This window comes from Aegilops tauschii, chromosome 3 (genome assembly GCF_002575655.3).
Source record: "Aegilops tauschii subsp. strangulata cultivar AL8/78 chromosome 3, Aet v6.0, whole genome shotgun sequence".
Taxonomy (NCBI): Eukaryota; Viridiplantae; Streptophyta; class Magnoliopsida; order Poales; family Poaceae; genus Aegilops; species Aegilops tauschii.
In genome coordinates, this window is record NC_053037.3 from 286,139,217 (window position 1) to 286,159,682 (window position 20,466).

Here is a 20,466-nt window from a genome sequence, read left to right on the forward strand (position 1 = left end):
AACTTTTATCATAGACTTCTCATGAATAAGTGACAATTCATCACACTATTGATGTATAAAGCAAAAAACTCTATTAGAAACCAACAAACTATGTTCTCAGTCAACTTGGCAACTACAATTCATCATCTTTTCAGGAAGGGTCACGTATCGGAGCCTCTAGGCAAGTCCACATACTCAACCATCATATAGTCTTCTATGATTGCTAACACTCACCGCATACACATGAGCAAAACGTTTCAACCGGACACATAGGAAGATAGGGGCTTATAGTTTCGCCTCCCAAAGTATTCACCTCAAGGGTGATGTCAACAATAATAACTCATGCTACCCATATTCAACTGGACATATGTGCCTAGATCTTTCCTCACCACATGATGCTTGCCAAAGGAAAAAAAAGGAATAGAAAGAAAACTTTGACTCTTTGCATAAAAGTAAAAGATAGGCCCTTCACAGAGGGAAGCAGAGGTTGCCATGCGCTTATTTGTTTGTATGCCCAACCCCTTAGTGCAAAATAACATCACGTTGCATTGCCCCTTGTGATAGCGACCTTTATTATGCAGTCTGTCACTTTTATTCTTCACCATCACAAGTTCGTGCAACCCTCAGTTTTCTCTTACACTTGATGATCTCACATTTTTAGAAGCAATTTTTATTGCCTTTTTGCACCAATGACAACTTACTTGAGGGATCTTGCTCAATCCCTAGGTAGGCATGGTGGACACTTGAAAATAAGATTTGGGTTTAAGGGTTTTTGGATGCACAAGTAGTATCTCTACTTAGTGCGGAATTTTTGGCTAGCAAAGATAGGGAAAGCACCACATGTTAAAGGATCTATGACAATATGACTTCTATGTGAATATGAACAAACATAAATCATTAAGTTGTCTTTCTTGTCCAACGTCAACAATTTTGGCATATAATTTTTTGATGGGGGCTCACAATCACAAAAAATTTCTAGGATAGTATATTTATGTGTGAATCTTCTCTTCCCTTATTAATTCTTTCATGAGTTGCATCATTGACTAATGCTATGTTTATCAATCTCTAATAAAATTTTCTACTTATACTTTTCCTTATGTGGTGTCATCACCTACCATAAGATTAGCATATGATCTTCTTGATTTATTTCCTTTCCTTTTATTTATTTCCTTTCTTTTTATTGCAACATGAAAGTAAAGAAAACAAAAACTCAAACTAAACTTTATTATATATCTTGCACACGATTACAAGGATTGATCACTAAGCAAACTCTCAAAAAGAAAGGATCGAACTAAACTTTTATTCATCTAAAGCAAAAGATAACCATGGATCAAACTAAGATAAGTAAAGGCAAAAGATAATGGGGATGATACGATACCGGGGCACCTCCCCCAAGCTTGGCGGAAGCCAAGGGGAGTGCCCATACCCGATACTCAATTTTCCTTTGGTGATGAAGAAGAAGGTAGTAGTGATGAAGATATCTTGTCCACGGGTTTCCATGGCAGAGGCTCACCATTATAAGAGGAGGAGTGAGTCTCACGGGTCCTGCAACTGGCAGCCAAACTCATACCTTAAAACCTTGCCTCATATTCAAAGACTTGGTTTTGAAGATCATAGATCTGGCTTTGGAGGAAGTTGATTTGCTCGTTAAGGGTGAAGACGATGTCCTTCATAGACTTGCCATCCACCTTGAGATCACGGGTGTAGTCCGCTATCATGAGGTGCTTGGCATTGAGTCCACGTTCCACCATCCCCTTGCACCGGAAGACCTCCTGCTCCATAGCCTCAAGCCTGCCCTCCTCGGTTCCCGTCCCCTTAGGACCTTGCACATCGTGGATGTGCAGCACCCCCTCATGCATCTGGATAGCCCGAGGGTGCTGCATCGATGACGCTCTCGAAGAACTTGTCCTTGGAGGAGCGTGGAGCGGCCATGATAGATTGGATCTGTTAGAAAATAGCAAGGAAAGAGAACAGAAGATTTCTCCGTGATACGGTGGTCAACAGGTTCGGGGGGTATATAAAGAATTTTTTATCTTGGGAGACAAGCAAACGGAAGGAAAACAAAGTCCAGAAGGTGTCCCAGGTGGGCACAACCCACCTGGGCACGCCTGGCTTCCCACCAGGGTACGCTTCCTGGAAGTTTCTTAATTTACTAATTTTCTAAATATTCCAAAACTGACAAAAAATATTTTTGCGGTTTTTTCGGAGTCCGTTTACTTACCGTATCGCGTACCTCCTTATTTTCACGATTCTGGAGTGTTCCGGAAGGACTCTTTTATGTGTTCCTCCAGTGTCAAAGTTTGGATAATATTACTTTCAACTTTAATGGGCGTACCTGAGATATAATGTTTTATTCGTTGCCCATTAACAACCTTCGGGTTAGTACCTTCGGCATTATTTATTTTGATGGCTCCAGACCGATAAACCTCCTCAATAACAAAGGGGCCTTCCCATTTGGAGAGGAGTTTTCCTGCAAAGAATCTGAAATGAGAGTTGTACAAAAGAACATATTCACCGCCTTTAAACTCACGCTTTTGGATCCTCTTATCATGCCATCTTTTAAATTTTTCTTTAAACAACTTGGCATTTTCATAAGCTTGGGTTCTCCATTCATCTAATGAGCTAATATCAAATAACCTCTTTTCACCGGCAAGTTTGAAATCATAGTTGAGTTCTTTGATTTCCCAATATGCTTTATGTTCTAACTCAAGAGGCAAATGACAAGCTTTTCCATAAACCATTTTATAAGGAGACACACCCATAGGATTTTTATATGTTGTTCTATAAGCCCAAAGTGCATCATCTAATTTCTTAGACCAATTCTTCCGGGGCCTATTGACAGTCTTTTGCAAGATTAGTTTTATTCCTCTATTACTAAGTTCAACTTTAGCACTAGACTGAGGATGATAAGGTGATGCAATTCTATGGTTAACATCATACTTGGCAAGCATTTTACGGAAGGCACCATGAATAAAGTGTGAACCACCATCGGTCATTAAATATCTAGGGACTACAAACCATGGGAAAATAACTTCCTTAAGCATTTTAATAGAGGTGTTGTGATCAGCACTACTGGTTGGAATAGCTTCTATCCATTTAGTGACATAATCAACGGCAACCAAAATATGTGTATACCCATTAGAGGAAGGAAAAGGTCCCATGTAATCAAATCCCCAAACATCAAATGGTTCAACAGCAAGTGAATAATTCATAGACATTTCTTGATGCTTACCGTTACCTATTCTTTAGCATTCATCACAAGATAAAATCCAGATTGCAATACTTTGTGAGCAATTCTATCTCCAGCATGATGCCCTCCATAAGCTTCGGAGTGACATTTCCGTAGGAATTGTCACTGTTCATGCTCAGGTACACAACGTATAATAATACCATCTACTCCTTTATAAAGATGTGGGTCATCCAAAAGTAGTGTCTTAAATCATAGAAGAATTTTTTCTTTTGTTGGTATGTAAAGCTAGGTGGTAAATATTTAGCAACAATGTAATTAGCATAGTCAGCATACCAAGGAGTGTTATGAGCAACATTTATTGCAGCTAACTGCTCATCAGGAAAACCATCATCAATAGGTAGTGGGTCATCAAGCACATTTTCAAGCCTAGAGAAGTTATCAGCTACGGGGTTCTCAGCTCCTTTTCTATCAGTGATATGTAAATCAAATTCTTGTAGCAAGAGAACCCATCGAATAAGTCTAGGTTTAGCATCTTTCTTTTCCATAAGATATTTAATAGCAGCATGATCGGTGTGAACAATTACTTTTGAATCAACAATGTAGGATCTAAATTTAGCACAAGCAAACACTACTGCTAGAAATTCTTTTCAGTAGTTGCATAATTTTTTTGAGCACTGTCTAGAGTTTTACTAGCATAATGAATAACATTTAGTTTCTTATCAACTCTTTGTCCTAGAACAGCACCAACAACATAATCACTAGCATCACACATAATTTCAAAAGGCAAGTTCCAATCAGGTGGTTGAACAATAGGTGCAGAAATTAAGACTTTCTTGAGTGTTTCAAAGGCTTCTAAACAATCATCATCAAAAACAAAAGGAACATCCTTTTGCAAAAGATTCGTAAGAGGCCTAGAAATTTTAGAAAAGTCTTTGATAAATCTCCTATAGAAACCAGCATATGACCTAGGAAACTACGAATACCTTTGATATCTTTAGGACATGGCAATTTCTCAATTGCATCAACCTTAGTTTTGTTCACTTAAATACATCTTTCAGAAATTTTATGACCCAAGACAATGCCTTCATTAACCATAAAGTGGCACTTTTCCCAATTCAAGACAAGATTTGTTTTTTCACATCTCTGCAAAACTCGATCAAGATTGCTTAAACAATCATCAAAACACTTCCCATAAACAGAGAAGTCATCCATGAAAACCTCAACAATCTTTTCACAAAAGTCAGAGAATATAGCAGTCATACATCTTTGAAAGGTAGCAGGTGCATTGCATAAACCAAAAGGCATACATCTATAAGCATAAGTTCCAAAGGGACAAGTAAAAGTGGTCTTTTCTTGATCAGGTTGGGAAACAGGTATTTGTGAAAAACCAGAATATCCATCAAGGAAGCAAAAATGTGTGTGCTTAGATAATCTTTCTAGCATTTGATCAATAAAAGGCAGAGGGTAATGATCTTTTCTAGTTGCTTTATTTAATTTTCTAAAATCAATTACCATTCTATATCCTATAAGAATTCTTTGTGGAATGAGTTCATTTTTATCATTAGGAACAACAGTAATACCTCGTTTCTTAGGGACACAATGAACAGGACTTACCCATCTACTATCAGCTATAGGATAGATTATACCTGCTTCCAGAAGTTTTAAGATTTCCGTTCTTACCACTTCCTTCATTTTTGGATTTAACCGACGTTGGTGATCAACAACGGGTTTAGCATCAGGTTCCATATTAATTTTGTGCTGACATAGAGTGGGAATAATGCCCTTTAAATCATCAAGAGTATACCAATAGCAGCTCCGTGCTTCCTTAGAACTTTCAATAAACTTTCTTCTTCATGTTCTGAAAGTTAGCACTAATAAAAACAAGATATATCTTCTTTTCATCAAGATAAGAATATTTCAAAGTGTCTGGCAATTGTTTTAATTCAAACACAGGATCACCTTTAGGTGGAGGAGGACCTCCTAGAGTTTCAATAGGCAAATTGTGTTTAAGTAGAGGACGTTGTTCAAAGAAAATCTTATCTATTTCATTTCTTTCATGCATATGTAAATCATTTTCATGGTCTAGCAAATATTGTTCTAAAGGATCAGTAGGTGGTATAGCAATAGAAGCAAGACCAATTATTTCATCCTCACTAGGCAATTCTTTTTCACGAAGCTTTCTACTAAACTTGGAAAAATTAAACTCATGAGATTCATCACCGAAACTAACACCGATAGTTTGTTTCTCACAATCTATCTTAGCATTAATGGTGTTCAAGAAAGGTCTACCAAAGATAATGGGACAAAAGTCATCTTGTGGGGAACCAAGAACAAGAAAATCAGTAGGGTATTTTATTTTCCCACACAAGACTTCAAGATCTCTAACAATCCCAAGTGGTGTGATGGTATCTCTATTAGCAATTTTAATAGTGGCATCTATTTCTTCTATTTCACCGGGTGCTATGTCATCTATAGTTTCTTGATAAAGGGTAGAGGGGATGTCACTTACTCTAGCACCTATGTCACATAAACCATGATAATAGTGACCTCCTATTTTAACTGAGACAACAGGCATGCCAACAACGGGTCTATGTTTATTCTCTTTATCAGGTTTAGCAATTCTAGTAGCTTCATTGCAGAAGTAAATAACATGCCCATCTATATTTTCTTCCAGGAGATCCTTAACCATAGCAACGCTAGGCTCTACTTTGATTTGTTCATCAGGTTTAGGTCTTCTAATATAGCTTGTGTTAACCACAGTTGAAACTTTAGCATGTTCCTTTATCCTAACAGGGAAAGGTGGTTTCTCAATATAAGCAGTAGGAACAACTGGATCAACATTATAAAGTATAGTTTCTTCTTTAGCTAGTACAAGTTCTTTAATTTCTTCTTTAATAGGTGGGTGATATTTAAACCACTTCTCTTTAGGGAGATCAACATGAGTAGCAAATGATTCACAAAAGGAGGCTACTATCTCAGAGTCAAGTCCATATTTCGTGCTAAACTTTTGAAAAGCATCGGTATTCAAAAAAGATTTAACACAAGCATACTTTAGCTTAATACCTGGCTCTTTACCTTCGTCAAGTTCCCAATCTTTAGAGTTGCATTTAATTCTTTCCAAAAGATCCCACTAGAATTCAATAGTATTCTTCATAAAAGAACCAGTACAAGAAGTATCAAGCATGGATTGATCATCACGAGAAACCCAAGCATAAAAGTTCTGGATAATAATTTCTCTTGAGAGCTCATGATTGGGGCATGAATATAATATTGACTTAAGCCTCCCCAAGCTAGAGCGATACTTTCTCCTTCATGAGGCCAAAAATTATATATGTAATTCTGATCACGATGAACTAGATGCATAGGATAATTTTTTTGGTGAAACTCCAATTCCAAGATCTAATATCGTCGCATAGCCTATACCGTGCCAATGATTTTCCCTTAAAAGATAAAGGGAAAACCTTCTTCATAACTTCATCTCTGGGTAAACCTGCAAGCTTAAACAATCCAAAAATGTGTTCCACATATATCAAGTGCATACAAGGATGTTTTATTCCATCTCCTGCATAAGGATTAGCTAGCAGTTGTTGTCGGCGTCCTGGGAACGGGGGTCCCCAGACTTGCCTGCCTGCGGCCCATGGTGTGGCTCCACCAGCGGCCCTGTATGGCCCATCTTCACCAGCCAACACTCAAGACCCTCGCGAGGGGCCGAGCCTCACGAGGCGGACGACGCAAGACCTCCTCGGGGGCGGCGTCACCAGGCTGGCTCGCGAGGGGCGGAGAGATCAAGGCAAGGGGCACCTCACGAGGTTCCTGTGACACAAGCCATGACGACCGGGGCCAGGTGGGCGCCAGCGCGCACAGTGTCCTCATTTCCTCTTTGGTGCTAAAGAGGAAAGCGCAGGCGAGGAGTCCCGAGGCATCAGGCAAAGGTTTCCATATCGGTGCAACGAGACCAAGAACAGTAGGACGGCAGGACGGAGGTCACCGTGGAGCCCAAGACGGTGTCACAACCAGAGCCTTTGGCAGGCGAAGACCACCTTTAGTCAGGATAACTTGTACTAATTGTCTCCCTTCGAATTTGGCCGTTGTGGGATCCCTTCCCGCCTAAACATTTGGGAAGAGGACCAGGGCCTCTATAAATAGGACTAGCCACCACCATAGGGAGAGGACGGATCATTCAGATCATCCCCAACCACACAAACTCACCAAGTACAAGAGCACCTCTCCTCAGGAGGCTGTTCTTCCCTTGTAACCGTTCATCCAGAGCCAAAGAGGCAATCCACCACTCCACACTGGAGTAGGGTATTACACCACATCAGTGGCCCGAACCAGTATAAATCTTGTGTCCCTTTGTTCTGCGAGTTCGATGTGCTAGAGCCTTGAGATCGCGGTGAGGGCCTGAGCTAGATGGGGAGAGATCTTCGTGTGCACCCCAGTATTCGAACCTCAAGGGTTTTGCCGGAACCCAAAATCTGACATTTGGCGCGCCAGGTAGGGGTGCGCCGAAGCCTCTCTTCCACCAGCAGACCCGCCAGCATTCTGCAGCACCGATGTCTGGTTACCTGAGAGCCGATGCCAACCATTGGGCGGCTTGGCCGGCTTGGGCGGCGTCGGCCGCCCAAGAAGACCTCGACTCCACACTTCAGGCGGCACGCGCGCCGCCAAATGCTGCGGGGTGCGGGCGGCGCGGTCAGGCGCCGTCCACCCTTACCCCGCGGCTCGCGCGGGCAGTCGCAAGGGCCTCAAGCTACGCTGCGGCCACGACGCCGCACACCCGACGGGAACAAGCAAACATGAGGGCCGCGCTCACGGTGGCTCAGGAGCTGCTGCGGTGCCGACTGATGGAGAGCGGCCGAGATGCATTGCTGGAGCGTGCTGCCGAGCTATTGGATGTCGCAGCCAGGGGTACGCCACCTTTCTGCTCCTTGCTTACACCTCAGGCTGCGACCGGATCACATGGTGGGCCTCGACGCGCCCGCGCGCCCCTGGGCGCACCAGGAGGTTTCGTCGGCATCGGCGCAGCCAGCGGCGCGGGCCACCCAACTGCACTTGTGCCTTCCCCGATGGGCGCAGGCGTGAGTATTGCCACCCACGGTCCCGACAGGATGCCACCCTACCATCCTCAGAGCGGCGCGCCGGGACAGGCGGCGTGCAGTGCGGGGCACTTCAGTGAGGTTTCCGGGGCGACGGCTCCGGAGGCCTATGTGCCCCACATGATGGACCAGGAGTACACGCCGGAAGATGACCCCGGCACGTTTCTCGAGCCGGGTTGGGAAGAGGAGACGCTGGAAGTTGGGGCCTTCCAAGAGCCACCCGGGAACCTCGTCGACCATGCCGGCGACAATAGCTACAGGGTACCACTAATCTCTCAGGAGCAGGCTTACACTAACCATGGGTCGCAAGTGGATCAGGTTACAGCGATGGACGACGGCCCCAGCACGGCAGCCCCCCTTCCACCAAGGGAAGCGCACTGGGGGCTACGTGGGAGGAGCCAGGAGCAAGGCCCCTCCCCGCGTCGCACGGAGCAAGGCGTCGCCCAGAGGTAGGTTCTCCGCCGGGGAGGCACTAGCGGTCCTTCCCCCCGGCAGAGGGCCCGTGGTCGCCGAGATCGCCGCTAGCGTCCCCTTTGCCCCTTGGCATCGTCCTGGTTTCTGGACGCCCCAACGGTGGTCGAGGGTGGCGCAAGGCGGGGCCCTTGTCTGGCGGTATGAAGCAAGGCTCGTGCCTGTGAAGGTCTTCGCTTGTGACACTCTCACGTAATAATGAGTGGGGCTGTACACGCCCTGGAGTCTCCAGAGTGCCGCCCTCGGGCCTCGGGGGCTCCCGCCTACGTCCTAGTTGAAGCACCATGCTCCGTGCTGGCTGTAGACACTGTCCCCCAATGACTATGCTCACGGCCGTGAAAGCACTTAGCTCCGCGCTGGTGAGAAGACTCGAAGACAAGAAGACTAGTTAGGTGCCGGACGGGCCATTTGCTTTTGACCTCTTTTCTGTAGCACGGATTTGCAGCCTTTGATCTTGAATTTGAAGTTGCATTTTCCATTGGCAATCGTGGGGGGATCCTTTCTCGTTGGTGTTGATTTCATGAGTTTCTCGATTCACGTTTCGTTTGGGATTTGCGCCCGCTATCTCCCCCCCCCCTTAGAAGACCTCGCGAGCGGGGGCTAGTAGCGGCGCACACGCACTACGTGCGCACCTCGCCAGTGCTGGTGCTCGCTCCTCGCGAGGCCCTCTCGGGTGGACCGGCCGACCTCTCAGGAAACCAAGACCTCGCGAGCTCATGACAGGCTCCCCTCAGAAGGAATGCACATCCGCAGCCGCCAAATCATCCCGAAGCCCGACCGGACCAAAGTAAGTCACGGCAGTAAGTTACGACGGCAAACCCGCAAGGGGGCTCGCAAGCACACAGAAGTGTGTTTCTTAACCAGGCCTAAGGAGTAAGTTGGTACTCTATTTTACATAAGGGGCTCCCCCTTTCCAAAATGCTCTTACATCGTGAGGGGCCGTACCCAAGCTTTTGCGTGCAAGATCAAAAAAAAGGAGCGTGGGCTCAGTCAGACATGTCGCTCGCCTCGTCTCCTGAACCGCTCCCGGACAGGCTGCTGGTGCCATTGTTGTTGCTGTCCTCACCGCCATTAACCACGTCACCCTCGTCCGCCGCGACCACCAACGCGTCATCATCAGAAGCAATGGCCCTGACCAGAGCGTCCACGTTGTCGTCCACCCAGCGTGCTAGGTTCTCCCTGATGACCTCAGGCACTAGGGCGATGGCGGCGTCGAAATCAAAGTCGGGATTGGTGTTCAGGAGATGGCTGAAGACGCGGGAGAATGCGTGCCCGAGGAGGCCCCGGCTCTTTTCGTCCACAAGCTCATGAGCCCTCTCAGCTCGGTTCTCCAGGCGCGTCACAACGTCGGTGAAGAAGCGAAGATGGCCGACATAGTCCTCGGCATGGGGGTGGGGAGCGTTCTCGTCGCAGATGGTGCCAAGCACCGCATTGGCCCTCGTCCTGAGGCCCCGAAGCATGGGAACATGCTCGTACAGTAGCGTCTGCCGGCGAAGCGCCTCCTCCTTGCTCTGCTGCACGAAGTACTTGGCGTTGGCGACCCGCTGCTGCAGGGAAAGCAGCTCGGCACGGGCGGAGGCCAGCTCAGCCTGCACTGAGATCAGGGCGGCTACGGCGGCTTTCTCGCGCTGTTCCGCCTCAGCCAGCCTCGACCTGAGGGCAGTAGTCCTGCCCACAGCTTCGGTTTCCACGAACTTCATCTTCAGGTCGTAGCTGCCAACAAGATCCGCCCGAGCCTCGGCCACCCGGCGGTCGACCTCCTCCTGGGCCTTGGCCTCGGGCGCACTGACAGCATCCTCCGCTTGGGCGACCTGGCACTCCCTCGTCTCCAACCGCTCGAGCTCGAGGCTGTGCTCTGTGGCCTCCAGCAACAGTGGTTCCTCGCGCCTCGAGATCTCCTCCTCATCGGACGGTGCACCTTCATCGATGCCAAGGCGGCTCTGCGCGCCTCCATCTGCTGCTCCAAGGAGGCATTCAAGGCCTAGAGCTCCCGACTGCACTCCTCGGCAATCGCGCGGCGATAGTCGGCCTCCCTGGCCTCTTCCAAGGCTCGGGCGCTGGCCTCGTGCGAGGTTGCTAGGGATGCCTCGGCCTTCACATTGGCGTGCTCACGCTGAAGGCGCCCGAGGTTGATAGCCACCTTCAGTTGATGCCACTGCTCCACCAGCCGGAGACCCTCGGCTTCAAGGCACGCGTCAACATCCACGAGTTCTCTGCCGAGCCGGCTCATCGCGCCCATTGCCTCCCAAAAGAGCTCATGGCGGACGGCACTCTGCTCGTGCGCAAACTTAAGCGCGCGACCGGGTCCGTCCTCCACAGCGGGTGTTGACGACGGGATCCGAAGCGGCTCACCCCCTTTCAGCAGGGGGCTGGGAGCTGGCGCCTCCCGGGCCGCCGACCGGGCTTCGACAGAGGCCCGGATGGGTTGAGGCCCATTGCACAAAGAAGAAGCCAGGATCGAAGCCATCCAGCCACCGTCCATAACCAGAGGAGGAGCTCTCGGCACGCTTGACGCACCCCAGGCCAGGCCATGAAGGAGAGACGACAAGGGCGCGGGCTCGAGGCGCCAAGCTAGCAAGTTTGCCTCTCCGGCCGACCTTGCGCTGGGGGCGGCATGCTGGCTTGGGGCGCACAAGGCCAGCGGGGGATTCGAGGCTGGAGGAGGTTGCTTCCCGGGAGACTTCGCGGCCCTAGCAGAAGGGACTCTGAGGAGCCACTATCAGGAGGGGAAGCAGCAGTCGAGAAATTACAAAGATAAGGTACTCCCTCGTCTATGGCGATATACTTCCTCTGCTTCAACGGCCGGAAAGCACCTCTGCTGCAGCTTGGAGACCCTTTCCTCTTGCGGAGCGCGTCGAAGTCCAGACGGAGCCGGCCGAAGCGTGGGACGCGGCAACCAGCACGGGGCGCAGCTGGCGAGGCGCCCGAGGAGGCAACCTCGGGAGTGCTGGGCTGAGGAGAGCCCTCGGGTTCCACCTCATGATGACCTGCTGGGACCTCAGGGGCTTCAGCCTTAGGAGCGGCGGATTGCGTCGCCCCCTCAGCAGTCACCCCAAGGCGAGAGTCACGGGCTCCCGGGGATGGCACCTTGGGAGCCTCGAGCGGAGTCGACGCCTCAGCGCCCGCGCCTCCGGCCTCCAGCGGTGCTCGCCCCCCTGCATCCACTCTTGGGGTAAGATCGGCGCTGGCGGCAAGGAGGGGGACCACGAAGACAGGGTTCTCGCGGGGCCCTTCAAGGCCGACCGGACGCAACCCCCATTCATCGAAGGGGGGCATCTGCCCCGTGAACTCCACCCTGTTTGAGCAGCAGTACAAGGGACAGCCCTCCGGCGGCATATCGGCTGGCGAGGGGTCGCCCGTCAGGACCTCGAGCACCATTTTTCGCGCCTCGGGCGGAAGTCCTGACCCCTGAAGCCTCATGCGATCCTGGTCGCCGGACAGGGCCCACATCAGCCGGGAATGGCACTGGAGTGGGGCGATGCGGCGTCGAAGAAACTCCTTCATCACCATGGGCGCAGTCACGCCGAGATCTTTCAGCCTCTTCAACTGGAGCTAGACGAAGGCGAGGCGGGGGTCCGCGAGCTTCTCGTGGCCCCAGCCAGAGCTGGGGACAGCGGGCGCCGAAGGGGGCGAGAGCAGGGGGCTGAGCGCGCCGACGTCCACAAACATCCACCGTGTCCGAAACTCGCTTGTGGATGGAGGAAGCTCAAAATCAATCCCTGATCCGGCCGTCGCAGCCACGGCCTAGAAGCTCAAGCATCCCGAGCACTGCCGAGGGCTAGCCAGGTGCAACGAGAAGAAATGGCGCAAAAGGGCCACGGAAGGGGGAATGCCCACCATGGCCTCGCAGACGAAAGCAAAAACGGCAAGAAGGGAGACTGATTGGGGATCCAGGTGCAGCATATGGATCTGATAGTGGGAGAGCACGGCGTTGAAGAAGGCAGAGAAGGGAGGAACCAAACCAACCCACAGGGCGTCGATGAAGAATTGGACCTTGGTGGCTGTTCTGTCGACGGAGGCACGGGACGCGGGCCAGGCCGACGTCCTCCCCCATTCGTTGAAGTCAGCGGCAAGCGCAGGGCGCACCTTGTCCATGGCTTCCTAGTTGAGCACCAACGACCGGCCCATGGCAGGTTCAATGGCCGGGGGTGGCCCGGCTGAAGACTGAGACTTCTTCTTCCCCTTCTCCGTTCGCCGGGGCGCCATGGCGACAAGGAGGGCCAAGCTCGAGGCAGATTGGAAGAGGAGGTTATTGTTTCGGAAAATCGGGAGAGTTGGAGGGACGCGTCACCGGCAATGAAGGAATAACTGTGTAAGTCGCGATGGCCACCTAGCTAGGCGGATATCAAGCCTGCGTGGGGAAGCGGGGCCGCCCACGTCCCGTCAATCGCCACGCGTCAACCGAGGCCGCAGGCTGTTGGGGCCCGCGACGCCTCGCACTTGCCCCTTGGCTTCGCCTCGAAGCCAAGTCTGAGCGTGCCTTGGGCCCGGGGGCTACGGTCGGCGTCCTGGGAACGGGGGTCCCCAGACTTGCCTGCCTGCGGCCCATGGCGTGGCTCCACCAGCGGCCCTGTACGGCCCATCTTCACCAGCCAACACTCAAGACCCTCGCGAGGGGCCGAGCCTCGCGAGGGGCCGAGCCTCGCGAGGCGGACGAACGCAAGACCTCCTCGGGGACGGCCTCACTAGGCTGGCTCGCAAGGGGCGGAGAGATCAAGGCAAGGGGCACCTCGCGAGGTTCCTGTGATGCAAGCCATGATGATCGGGGCCTGGCGGGCGCCAGCGCGCACAGTGTCCTTGTTTCCTCATTGGTGCTAAAGAGGCAAGTGTAGGCGAGGAGTCCCGAGGCATCAGGCAAAGGTTTCCATATCACTGCAACGAGACCAAGACCAGCAGGACGGCAGGACGGAGGTCACCGTGGAGCCCAAGACGGCATCACCACCACAGCCTTTGGCAGGTGAAGACCACCTTTAGTCAGGATAACTTGTACTAGTTGTCTCCCTTCGAATTTGGCCGTTGTGGGATCCCTTCCCGCCTAAACATTTGGGAAGAGGACCAGGGCCTCTATAAATAGGACTAGCCACCACCATAGGGAGAGGACGGATCATTCAGATCATCCCCAACCACACAAACTCACCAAGCACAAGAGCATCTCTCCTCAGGAGGCTGTTCTTCCCTTGTAACCATTCATCCACAGCCCAAGAGGCAATCCACCACACCACACTGAGTAGGGTATTACACCACATCGGTGGCCTGAACCAATATAAATCTTGTGTCCCTTTGTTCTGCAAGGTCGACGCGCTAGAGCCTTGAGATCGCGGTGAGGGCGTGAGCTAGAGGGGGAGAGATCTTCGTGTGCACCCCAGTGTTCGAACCTCAAGGGTTTTGCCGGAACCCGAAATCCGACAGTTGTTCTATCAGTAGGTGCAGTAGGTTGAGGGGTAGCTAATTGTGGTTCCGGACGAGGTGGAGATACCCCGAACAAACCCCTCAAAGGATTGTTTTCCATAGTAACAAGTGACAATAAATTTCAGCACACTATATAAATGTTTCCTTACCAAATTCCACTTACCAAAGGTGCTTCACTCCCCGGCAACGACACCAGAAAATAGCCTTGATGACCCACAAGTATAGGGGATCAATTGTAGCTCTTTTCGATAAGTAAGAGTATCGAACCCAACGAGGAGTAGAAGGAAATGGCAAGTGGTTTTCGGCAAGGTAATGTTTGCACGTTCTGAAATTGTAAGTAGAAGAGTAGTTTGATAGTAAGATAATTTGTAACGAGCAAGTAACAATAGTAGTAACAAAATTGCAGCAAGGTAGCCCAATCCTTTTGAGGCAAAGGACAGGACAAAATGGTCTCTTATAATAAGCAAAGCGTTCTTGAGGGTACACGGGAATTTCATCTAGTGACTTTCACCATGTTGGTTCGATTTGTGTTCGCTACTTTGATAATTTGATATGTGGGTGGACCGGTGCCTAGGTGATGTTCTTACTTGAACAAACCTCCTACTTATGATTAACCCTCCCGCAAGCATCCGCAACTACGAGAAAAGTATTAAGAATAAATTCTAACCATAGCATTAAACTTTTGGATCCAATCAGTCCCTTACGGAATAGCGCATAAACTGGGGTTTAAGCTTCTGTCACTCTCGCAACCCATCATCTAATTTATACTCCACAATGCATCCCTATAGGCCCAAATATGGTGAAGTGTCATGTAGTCAACGTTCACATGACACCACTAAGGGAATCACAACATACATACTATCAAAGTATCGAACACATATCAAATTCACATGATTACTTGCAACATGATTTCTCCCGTGACCTCAAGAACAAAAGTAACTACTCACAAATGATAATCATGCTCAAGATCAGAGGGGTATTAAATAGCATATTGGATCTGAACATATAAACTTCCACCAAATAAACCATGTAGTAATCAACTACAAGATGTAATCAACACTACTAGTCACCCACAAGCACCAATCTATAGTTCCGGTAACAAGATTGAACACAAGAGATGAACTAGGGTTTGAGATGAGATGGTGCTGTTGAAGATGTTGATGGAGATTGCCCTCCCCAAGATGGGAGAGTTGTTGGTGATGATGATGACGATGATTTCCCCCTCCGGGAAGGAAGTTCCCCCGGCGGAATCGCTCCGCCGGAGGGCAAAAGTGCTCCTGCCCAACTTCCGCCTCGAGACTGCAGTGCTCCGTCCCGAAAGTTCTCTCCTTATTTTTTCTTGGTCAAAATGACCTATATACCAGAAGATGGGCATCGGAGGTGCGCCTGGGTGAGCACAACCCACCAGGGCGTGCCTGGGCTGCCTAGCGCGCCCAGGTGGGTTGTGCCCACCTCGCGGGCCCCCTCTGGTAGTTATTTGCTCCAATATTTTTCAAATATTCCATAAAAATTCTCTGTGAAGTTTCAACTTATTTGGAGTTGTGCAGAATAGGTAGCCTGACGTAGCTTTTTCAGGTCCAGATTTCCAGCTGCCGGAATTCTCCCTCTTTGTGTGTACCTTGCATATTATGAGAGAAAAGGCATTAGAATTACTCCAAAAAGCATTATTATGGATAAAAACATCATAAATAATAGTAGGAAAGCATGATGCAAAATGGACGTATGAAGAGGATCTCCATCAAGAGCAGACAACCGATCTGTGGCGGACATAGGAGTAGCAGCATGTTTGCACTTCAGCATACCAGCAGGGCACAAAAAATCCATAGAATACTTGTGTTGTGTGAGAGTCAACCCAGCAGAAGACCGAGCAACTTCCAAGCCAAGAAAGTAATGCAAAGTGCCCAAGTCCTTGACAGCAAACTCACCACTCAGAGAAGGCAGGAGACGATCGGTAGCAACATCTGAGGAGTTGATGAGAATAATGTCACCAAGATAGACCAGCAGATACATCGTCACCTCAGGCTGTTGAAGGAGAAACAGTGATGTCTTAGCAGTCGAAGGGACAAAACAAAGAGCTCGAAGGGCGGAGCCCAGCCTGGGATGCCATGCACGATGAGCCTGCTTCAGCCCATATAGCGCCTTCACAAGATGACATAGGTGATGAGGCCATGCAGGGTCAACAAATCCCGGAGGTTGGCGCATATAAACCTCCTCAGTCATAACACCTTGAAGAAAAGCATTCTGAACATCCAGCTGATGAAGAGACCAGCCTCGAGTAATAGCCAAAGAGAGCAGCAGTCGAATGGTAGTTGGCTTAACAACGGGGCTGAAAGTATCCTCATAGTCAAGACCGTACCTCTATTTAAAACCCTTGGCCACTAACCGTGCCTTGTATCACTCAATAGAACCATCGGCATGCTTCTTGACTTTGAAGACTACTTGGAATCAATAACATTGACACCAGCACTACAAAAAATACACTTCCATGATGATACGTGTTTGTCACAGTAGGTCACGTTTTTTATCATGCATGTACATCCATGACAATTTTATGACAGAATCAAGATAGTCATACCTGTGCTGTCGTAGAAGTGTTCCATCACATTACCAAAATTATCATCATGGAAGTGTCCACTTCCATGACGATAAATGCCGCGTCATGGAAGTGCTTTCGTCAAGGGTGACTGACACGTGGCCTCCACCGTAACGGGTCGCCGTTAAGCTATCGGGTCCGGTTTTGGATCCGATAAACCGCTAACAGCCACGACCAATGCCAATTTTCCACGTGTAAAATTCTCATTGGCCGGCGGAACCACGTGTCAGCTTCGCGTTGGCACAGGTGTCACTCATCCAATGGGCGAGATGCGCCTATGATATGTTGACACGTGGACCGGCCCAAAAGCGGCCCATAAAGATTAAATGGGCCAACTAAAGGCCCACAAGATTTTGCGGACCATAATGGGCCGGCCCAGCTAAAGGCCCACAAGATTTTGCAGACCATAATGGGCCGGCCCAGCTAAAGGCCCACAAGATTTTGAGGTCACTAGTGGGCCGGCCCGTTAACAGACTGCCATGTTTTGGGCCAAATGCCGGCCCATATTTGATCCGGTCCATTAACAGCCTGCCACGTTCTGGGCCTAATAAAGGCCCATATGAGATCCGGCCCGTTAATATCGTACCAGGTTCTGGGCCATATTACGGCCCAGATTAGATCCGGCCCTTTAAGAGGCTTTGGGCTAAATTATGGCCCATATTAGATTCGGCCCGTCAACTAGACGCTGTGCTTTTGGGCCCACTTGAGGTCCGGTCGGGATTTCTGTTTGCTGAAGGCCCATTTAGTAATACGGCCTGATATTAGTTTTGGCCAGTTAAAGGCCCCTTAAACATTTCGGCCCTATATTTATTTCGGCCTGTTAAAAGCCCGTCATATAGTTGGGCCTAACTATGGCCCGCTTTGCATCCGGCCTGCTCACAGCCGATAATCTGATTGGGCCAAACAAGGACCGAGACAATTTTGGCCTGTTAACGACCCGTGATGTGATTGGCACAATCATGGGCTGGGGTCTATTTCGGCCTACTGTCGGCTCGTGAGCATTTCGGCATGTTTCAGGCCCAACCTACTTTTCAGCCTACTAAAAGCCCATTGAATTTTCTTGCGAAAATAGGGTTGGCAGTTTACTCGGCCTATTAAAGGCCCGAAACTACTAGTGGGCCAGTTTACATTTAGGCTTGTTAACAAACCAAGATGACTAGGCCCATGATGTGGATCATACATAGTGATTTGCATGACGGCCCGATTATGTACCCTAATTTTATGGGTTGGCCGGTTTACTGCGAAGACATGATATATATACAGTAAAATAACTGCAACATCGTGAATAAGAAAAAACCTAGACTATACAATAAAGAAATTACGGCATATTACATCCACTGGGCATCAAAGTTCGCCACTATGATAATAAAGCACAAGCAGACAACAGATTACATACACTGGGCATCAAAGATCGCCACCAGTGCAAATAAACACGCTGACAAAATAATATACAAAACCGAAAACACTTCAATAGAGTTCAAGAAAGGTTAGCCCTGCTCGGGAGCTGCAGCGCAAGCAGCCGAGCAAGCTGATGAGACTGCGCTTGTTTGACGCTTATATCCTCCTCACTCTGAAAGAGAAACAAGCAGACAGATGACAGGTTTGCACATATGCGTATCAGTGCTGACAATTCATCACATTTCTTATTGACGAATAAAGTGACACAGCTTAAAATAGCATTAACACAATATGGTATTGTTCAGGTTAAGACATGGCAGGAAATGACATTGTGAAGGAGTTGGCAGCTTCACGACACCACTGGATTATAGATCAAGAACTCATAAGTATCAATGGTTACTGTGCTGTCAATTTATCCCATTTCAGATCGGCAAATAAAGAGATGGTTTAAATAATAGTAGAATGATACGACATTGTTCATATTTAAGACATTGCAGAATATGACATTGTGCTGTAGTGGGTAGGTTCACCACACCACTGGATTACGGATCAAGAACAGAAGCATACATGAAGTGCAAAAGAAGATCACTTGCTCTATATAGTTTAATTTACATGGTATGAAGAAGGAACTTGGTTGTACAACTGAAAACTTAAATTGAGAAGGACAAACTTTTGTTTATGAACTACATAATAAACTTTAAACATGTAATTTGATGCAAACACCAAAAATAAACAGATGTTGCAGTCATGCCTAACCAAATATACACAACAAAGTTTGAAGGCTTCAGAAGGACAAACTTACATTAGTGATGAAGACAGGCTCCATAAAGCCCTTGTCCATGCTGATGGGGGTGGGGGGGGCAATTCAAGAAGTTTACCACAGAATCTTCATCATAAGCATTGCTTTTATTCTACATTTTGTTAAGAGTAAATATAGATGTGATAATATAAGAAAAAATGGAGAATATTTAAGATAAGATGAAGAGTGATGCTACATAACCAAGTAGCTATAAATGTAAGTACAACGATACAGGCAAAAGGTACAGCCAAGAGCAATGCAGAGCTAAACTTCTTTAGTACCATTGGTGTTATCCAACCTTATGGTAAGAGTAAATATAGATCTGATGTGTAGAAAATGGAGGGCAAAGGAAAATAAGCTGTAGAGTGATGGTACATGAACAACTAGCTGTCAATATAAGTACACTGATAAAGGACAGCAGGTACTTACAAGAACAATGTAGAGCTAAAAAAATCATTGGCATTGGATATATTCTACACTAATGTAACCATTCATACAGATCAGATAATTTGGAGTGAACAATTGATAAGCAAGCTATCATGCATACTGCTATCACATAATGAACCAGGTATGAATGCAAGTACAGTGATATAGGACAACAGGTACTAACAAGAGCAAAGCAGCGGGCAGCATATTTGCGATATTGTGTCGTCCTTTTCAAACCGGAATTCTTCTTCGAGCAGATTTCCCGCAAAAGAGATCCATAAGGCACATGCGGAAAAGTAGAAGTTCAAATTATCATGTGATATCATAGATAGTATCTCATCCTGGGAATGAGACCAGCGCATAACAAGGTTTTTCCATTTAATGTCTTCTAAATTTAGCACAGGAGACTTCACCGGAAATTCATTTATAGACTTGCCATCAAAGTGTGATTTCCTCAGGTAACACTGATACTGCTGCAATGCTTCCTTGAAAAGCGCAAGCAAGCTTTGCTCGTCATGACTATCTAGATTGACCCTCGCCTACTTACGACAATGTAATGTAAATCATTGATGTGTTCAATCAGCAGAAAACAAGAAATAATCACCATGGATAATAGCACTTACACGTAAGTGGGACAGGAAGATGTGAAAATGGTGTTTGTCTTCACTATAATCTTCCCATGATGGGAATATATGCACGTAGTCCCTAACAACATTGAAATCATTGTCTTTTAAACTGGGAATAACTGGAATGGGGTTCCAATCTGCAGGAATTGGCCGTCTCTATAGTTGGGATAGGTCTTCGGCCGGTGGACTTGCTGTACTTTTTGCTGGAGTGGGATTTTTCTGTGGTACGGCTGGTGCTATAGCAACTGAAATCGTCATACCTTTTGCTGGAGTGCAGGTCCTGTGTGGTGGGGCTAGTGGTGTGGCCAGTGAAGTATGGGTACAGTCTGATGGAGTCGGTCTAATGTTTTGTGTCACTAGTTGTAGAGCCAATATAAGTGGGGTGTTGTCTGATTTCTCTGGCACCACCACGTTTTTAAAGGACTTTCCTGGTGCTCCTTCAGGTTCGGCAATCACCCTCTTCCTTTTTGATGCCTGAT